We start from the raw sequence: 7903 nt of genomic DNA on the forward strand, positions 1-7903 counted from the left end.
TGAACTACATTTCCATTCATATTATTTTGTAATTACTTTGTGTTTTCAGCCATTTGAGACTTCAAATATGTGTCAAGTTACTGTAACAGGATGTAACAGTGCCCTCGAGCAAAGCAAAGCGCCCCTCGGCTTTAATTACACTGTCCTGATTACAGTTCCCAACATGTTTTTAATGCACTAATAAACATGATTGATCCCAAAATCCATTTCAAAATGAAGAACAATAAAAACTACAGTGCCAGTTTTTTTTTTTCTGTCTCCCTTTCATGTGTACTGGACACATTTGGTTTCAGTCGCTTTGTCCACATCCTGCACTGAAGGATTACAGGAGCTGGTGAAAATCTGCTTAGAGTCCGGGCCTCTGCAGGACAAGCGAATAGATGGGATGCTTAAAAGCCAGACAGGTTATTTTTTTTATTAATATTTAAATGTTCCTCTGCTTTTAGAAATGACAGAATAAGACCTGTGAGCAGTCACTCTTTCCAAATAAATCCCCCATTCGAAACTGTTGTAGCTCAATACAATACAGTTTTGAGGGCTGGCAAATGTGAGCATCCTGCCAGTGAAAGCAGCTGACCCTCCCCGCTCTCCACGTTTTTGTGCGACAGTCTCAGGCTGATGTATCCATGCCAGCGCTTTATCACTCAGACTTTCTCCAGGGGCCCTTTCTTTCTTCCCTGGCAGCCCTCTGATGGAGCACAAGCCCACTCCTCGATTCACTGAAAACAGCAGAAAAGGATGCGGTCCCTGTTTTCTTTTTCTTTTTAAACGGACTCCTACTTACCTGAGATGCCACTGGCGGGCCATTTAGCTGCCAGGCTGTCTTGGCTGCTTGTTCTCCACCAGTCTGGCTGCTTGTTGAGCTCAACACCAGGCTAGGTGTTTAACAAGCTAACATTTTACAGATGGAGTTGGCCACACAGCAGTCTTGGCATGCATTGGCTCATTTCAGTTAAATTATCTCAGAAAACAAGGACCCCTTTCCAGGAACTGGCCCTTATGCATGCACATTAAGCTTTGTGTTTTCCAGTAATAAATTGAATTTACTCTCATTACGGCTTTGTGTGTGCGTGTACTTTTTGCATTTTTAAACATTGCATTTATTTAAGTGTTGCTACAAAGTAAAAGCGTTAGTAAATAAAGATGGCGTTATGAACTCTATGAGTGGAATGAAAAGAAAATGAAGCAGAGATGAAGATGTCTGGTCAGGTTCACTGGCCAAGTATCATTCACACCTGAGCCAGCGCAGTTTGTAAACTATCCAAAATGCATAAATATTAAAGCTGACATCATTATGAGGCTATATTTAAGATGAGCATTACTTTACTCCATTTGTGACTGTCTAACACAAACTGGTAGACAGTTTAAAAAGGTTAAAGCATAAATCTTACCTTTGTGTGGCTTGTTAAAGTCTGTTTGCAAGTCTGCTCTCTTTTTCATCTCATTTCGGTAGACCAAGCAGCAATCAGCTCACTACTGATGCTGACAAATCACACAAAGGTACCTATTTTAAAAAATAATACATGGAAGGAAAGACTAAGGTTGAATACTATCTGGTTGGTTTGGCAAATCAACATCTGGTTAACATCTCATCTCTGCACTAAACAACAAACCTCTTCACTGCAGACTTTAGGTGAGATGAGTCAAGCCTGGACAGAATTCATCTCCGGCAATCACTGCACAGTGCATGTCGGGTAGATTTCTGTGACTTGATCCTGACTCGCTCTGACATCATGCAAACGTAAGCAAGGACAACCTCGCAAGATCACAGCTGCCGGTTTTGGAGCCGGGCGCTGCAGTTGCTCTCCAACAACTACACAGCCTCGGGGTATGATGGGAAACACATGGCAAGTATGTGGCAAGATAAAAACTTCTGCTAAGTGAGAAGTGAGGATTATTGAAATAATGTCTAATGTGAAGAACTGATAATGTTAATATGTGACACATCAGTAATAAAAGTTATTGACTTTTTTTATGTTGCTGTGTTTTTTTGTTTTTTTTTAATGTGTTGAAATGATTTATGCAGTTTGAGACTAACATGTTGGGGCAGCTGATTTATATACAGTGAGAAACTGATATGAGGCTGATTTTCATGAGCACTGGGAGGATGTGAGTGTTTCCGTGCAGACTGAAGGCTGCTGGAAACTGTCCAACTTGACTGCAGCTCTTTGTGTCGGCTCCCCGCTGCCGCCGCCGCCTGCTCTGGACTGCTATCTAGGCGAAGTGCCGTTCGTCTCAAACGAGCCTATTGTGACTTGCAGAGCTGTGAGAGTAACTGTTACAGTTATTTCTGTCAAAATGAGTCAAATTACTATACTATTGAAGCTGGATTGTTGAATTCTGCCCAGATTTCAATCTGTGCAGACAAATTCTTGGGTTTAAAATCCAGCCTTGACTGTTTGGATGGAGCGGCTCCTTGGTCAGTGGTGATGGCATCGGGGTATTTTCTGATTAGCTTTGTAGAATCACATTGTTTTATCAGATACACCTAAAGATTCAAGTTTTTACTACTCTGATGTGGAAAAAGAATAAACTGCAGCTTACCAGTATATTTTTTTTCTGAATCTTGAGAAGAGAAAAACATGTCATGCATATTTACTGGACAGCCAGCTCACATCATCTGATCTGTCAGCCATTCTGAGGACTAATTGTGATTGATTGATTCACGTTGCACCACTGTGACTTCATCATGCACATAAATTGGGTAAACAGGCTACATTTTTCTGCTGCTGTCTTCAGTTTTCCATTAATATTTTCATACAAGATAAAAGTTACAAGCCCATTTAAATTCCAGTCATTTTACCCACCTTGTTTTATTTAACAAGGTTACATTACTTGTTACTGCCTAAAGTAATGGAATTACAGTGAACCATGTGCTGACTGCATTCTTTCCGGGGCTGTTCTGTTATGGTGTGACTGAGGCTCACTGAGAGACATGATGGAACTGAGCCCCTGAGAATGTTATTATTCCCACCGGTGGGTTTTTTTTTCTGCTGCGACAAGTCAAAAAAGGTCAACACTTTGGTGAAGGTATAAAAGAAAAGTTACTTCTTCCTCACTTGATCACTGTCAGGGTGCCCCACTCAGTAGTCACTGTAAGGGGCCCAAATCAAACACACCCAACAGGTGCATGCTGGGTGCACGCTGTGTTGGACCGCTGAGCTCCATGTCTGCAACCTGGGTGTGTCAGTGATACTGGGAGGCTGGTTATGTTTTGAACACAGAATGAACAGGCAGAGAAGCTGAACGCAGAGCAAATTGTGGAAGATTTCGTGAAGCCCAAAGCTGCACAGAGTGATGTTAATACAGATGAGTAAAACAGCAAACTCTAGAGTTTATTTGTTCTGAGTGCTGCTGTGAAGTTTCAGTCCAAGTCGGTGCCCTGGTTCAATATAAAGGTGGCAGTGCGTCACCTGATTGGCTAGAAATTGTCATTCTTCAGTGGGTATTAAAGAGAACCTCCACTCTTTTCAAGCAACAATCTGCTTTTTTCAAACACTTGGGGTTAATTTAGATTAAAAGTGCAACTGTGGAGTTTATATTGTTCATGAGGTTTATGTAAATGTGCTTAATGTTGGTTATTTTTGCTTCATTTTCAGATTTGGTCCTTTTTTCTGGTTGATTGTAGTAAGGCTGCACAAAGGTTGTATATTTTCAACAATTATCCTTACATGCTGCAGTCTGTCTGCAGCCAAACAACCAACAACTATGTTTAATATCCTGTAGATTATGTGGCAAATAAAAATGTAGCATTTAATGCAGTCTGGGTCCCATAGTAATAATAGTAGTAATGGCAGCAACATTTTGTACATGTGTCAGAGCTTCATTCTCTGCAGCAACACATCGCTCAGAGCAGAGGAATGGAAGCCAAGCGAGATTGTTTAAATAACAGAAACACAAGTATGTTGCCTGTATATCACGTGACAATGCCACGAGGAAGAAGAGTAGTTCAGTGGTCAGATGTGGATGATAATTCAGCCATAAATCAACGAGCCAGCAGTTATTACGGCGGACTTGAAGTAGCCTGCTAGACGATATGTTAAGCTGCAGTGACATATTTCCTGAGATGAATGATGTCCTACAGGCCCTGCATGTCAGCCTACATGTCAGACTGCACAGTGATTTCTCCTTTTCTGAGCTGCAAATCAGATAAATCAGTGGTGACAGATGATAATATTACTGGCATAAAATTGATCAAATTGGACCACATTACTGAAATATATTATTTCAGTACTAGGAATGCGATAGTTGCTAGTAAACTGTTTTTTATTTTTTGGTTTTTTTTTGTCATGTCTGCGGTGTTGCACAAATTTTCTGCTACTTTTTTCTAGGATGTGCTTCTGCAGGTGTGTGTCAGCAGGTGGGTTTTTTGGCCACTGTGATTGTTTGTTACACTGTTGTGTGCAGGGGTCTGGATGATTTTTAAGTATTTTTAGTGTGTGCATTGCTGCCTTTTTTATTTTATCAGTGTCTATGGTTGCAAATTAAAGCTGGAGTAGCCAGTATTTTTGACTTAATTTGACTATATTTGCTCATTTATAGCACAGGAAGAGGGTTGCATTTCCAAAATCTGTTGGTTTTGTTTGTTTGTCTGTCCTTCCCAGATTTCTGCCTGCTGCAGCTTTAATGGTGCTGCAGTTTCATGTATGTACGATTATCCAGGAACGCCAGGCTGTTGCTGGCATCCATCCTGTGTTATGAGTTAATTTTTAGTTTTTTGCTGCTCTTGTTTTAAGAAGTAGCCTAACATTATGGCTCTATAGAGGTGCGCCCACCTGGTTTTCTGTATGCCCACCCACAATATAATTTCTGGTCTTTAGAGATGAAATTTATTGTTGGTGTGGATGTAAGGGCTCTGTGCAGATATCACTGGCTCTAGCCCACAGTTACGTTTTATTTTTATGCAGAGGCAATTTTAATTGATTTTGACTGAGTTGCTTTAATGTAACATATTTTAATTTCCATAATTTCATAATTGTAAAAAACAAAGAAAACATAATTTCCATTTATGTTTTCTTTGTTTTTTGCATTTTATGCAATTGAAGAAAGAAGTCTAATGCAGGGAGAAAAAAAAATAAGTGGAATCTCGTCTCTTAGTACAAACACAACTGCTGTCAAGAACTCAGGCTCAGAACAGGTGGACACAAATGCTTGACACAGATGGGTTCAGACAAAAAGGCAGGTTTATTACCAGTCAGGGTTCGGTACACAGGAGTTCAGTCAGACAGGCAGAGATATCCAAAAACGAGAGGCGAAAGGCAAGGTCAAAAACAGAAACGAGGTTGTGCACAGACTATGGCTTGACTATGGCTATGAAGAAACGCTGGGACGAGGACCGTGAAGTACAACGAACTGGCAACGAGACTGTGAGACACACAAGGTAATATACACGAGGTAATGAGGGGAGATGGGAAACAGGTGAGGGAAAGCCATCAGGGAACAGGTGTGACGAGACGGGTGCAGGAAGTAAATCTAAGACAGAGACAACCGGTTTGTGTTTACAAAACTGAAATTCTCAATAACAGGAAGATTTTTCTGGCAGAACCAGGCTCAGGGAGGGCGGCCATCTGCCTCGACCAGTTAAGGTGAGAGAAGAAGATGGCAGAGAAAACACAAACTACACCATGATGTTATGTGGGCTATGTGTGAACAAACATAGCCAAAGCCAAAGTCATGTATGCAGTAATACACTGTTATCCTACACAATATATCAAGAAAGTAAAAATCTGTCTTGCTAATCATTTGCTATAACCGCACTCACACTGAACAGAATCTTTACCAGCTAGCATCACAAACATTATTCATTACATACAACTGAAAATGAGACTAGTCCCATCAGATGCAGCTAGATAGAATTTGTCCTCTTTGGAAGGAACATTGAGTTTCAGTGGCCCTTGAGGGGGCGATAAAACGGTAAATAGCCAATCAGAATTAACAACTTGTGTCACATGTGCCATGACATAGCGACTCTGAAGTGAATCTGTACAAACAACATGGCGGACCAACTACTGGCTCCTGTTCTACAATTGTAAACAAATTAGGAAAAGTCATTACATTCTAAACGATAGTTCAGGGCGTCTATTCTCACAATTTAATTAAGTGCATGGTTGCAAGAAGGGGAAAAAATGATACACTAACCTTTTAAGTTGCCAACAGTATCTGAGGAATAGTGTTGACAAAATAATGTTAGCAATTCTATCAAATTGCAATTTTGCTGTTGGATTAATTAACTTCCTAAATGTAAAGCTGCTAAAGTACAAAAATCTTAATCTGCAAAGTATCTAATGTAAATATAGTGCAGTAAAAAGTACAATATTTCCTTCTGAAAACAAGCAACATAACATGAATAAATGCTTCCATTCCTCATCCTAAAACTAATATGAACCAGCACTTGTAAACCCCGTGATAGTTTGTGGATCATAAAAAAGCGTACTACCCCACAGCAGGAGGCTTCTGGTCCCAGGTAATAAATTTACACCTTGGTTCTTATTCTTGAAATGCACCTGAGCTCCTGGATTCCTGGAAAGTTTGCTACAGTACCTTTTTTTGTGAGTGCCCTGTCCCCAGACTGGCTGTTTTCACTTCTGGGTGGCAGCGAAGGATACAGTGCAGCGCTGCCTGTTCAGAATTCATGTCACACGTTCCAGGGATGCGTAATCATTCAGCTTTGGACTGAACAGGTCAGGGTCTGACGCAAGGGTTCTCTTCATGGTCGTAACCTCAGCAGGGACATTGCAGAATGGGCACCGGCTGAAGGCACATCACAGAGGTGGCTGCAGCACTGGGCTGGATGATGATCTTTGACTGTTCTGCCTCAGCAGCCGCTTGTGTGAAATTTATATCAATTGGGAGAAGTGGCCTTTTTGGTGATGTGAAATAAAATGTATTTTTATAATACAGGTGAATGAATACAGAATAAATTCCTCAAATACTAACATCATCATTTTCTCTATCTGCTGTCGCTGTGGTGTCTTGATACTTTCCTACATACATTGGACAGACTTTACATTAATTCATTGGTGGACATTTTCGAAGTGAAAAGAATTCACAGTTGCAGGATTTCAGTGTCTGATACTTCTAGTAATCATTGGTGCAAGCCTTCAGGAGGCTTTTTTTTTTCTTTTTCTAGTTGACACAGAGGAGTGACTGTGTGTATTATTGTGTGTATTAGTATTTGTTTAAACTACGAAGCTCACAGGTTACAGAATGACAAAGGGAAGGACATTTGTTCCCTAAGTGTGTCTTTAAGGGAGCTCTTCTCTCCAGACTTGGTACAATTTTACCAGGATACCTGCTTTAGAGGCTAAAGTCATTAAACAAAAGTCTCTGTGCAAACCACATATTACATGAGAGTTTGTCACGTGAATGACTGCAGCTCTAAAGCCTGTTCCCACGACACGGGTCATTTGTCGGCTATAGACTGAAGAAATTAGGATAAAGGGGCAGGGAAACTAAAAACTGTTGCGGTAAGACTGAGTCCAGTTGATGCAAATCTCACAATGTCAAAATCTAAAATTCAACCTCTTTGGAAGTAATATTGAACAGACCATATGGGGGGTGGGGGTAAATAGTCAATTAAAATTGTCAATTCGTGTCACCATCTCTGCACTGAATATACATTCATGATATGACGGATCAACCGCTGGATCCGACTTCTCATACTCTAGTGTGAAAGTTGGTAGAAAGCTGCTAAAAGCTGCTCGTCGCTGCAGACAGAGCTGGCAAGCTTGTAGCTAAACTCTTAATCTGTTTATTAAACTGCAAAAAGCGACATAGTCTTGTGACGCCTTCATTACAAGTTTTTGGCGCAATAGAATGAGAGACACTACGTTGCTTGTTTTACTCTTTGTGATGTGTGCAGGTCGTTACTCTACCAGATGTGAACGAGTTTTAGGTGTACTGT

Source organism: Stegastes partitus, unplaced genomic scaffold (assembly GCF_000690725.1).
Source record: "Stegastes partitus isolate 25-593 unplaced genomic scaffold, Stegastes_partitus-1.0.2 Scaffold23, whole genome shotgun sequence".
Taxonomy (NCBI): domain Eukaryota; kingdom Metazoa; phylum Chordata; class Actinopteri; family Pomacentridae; genus Stegastes; species Stegastes partitus.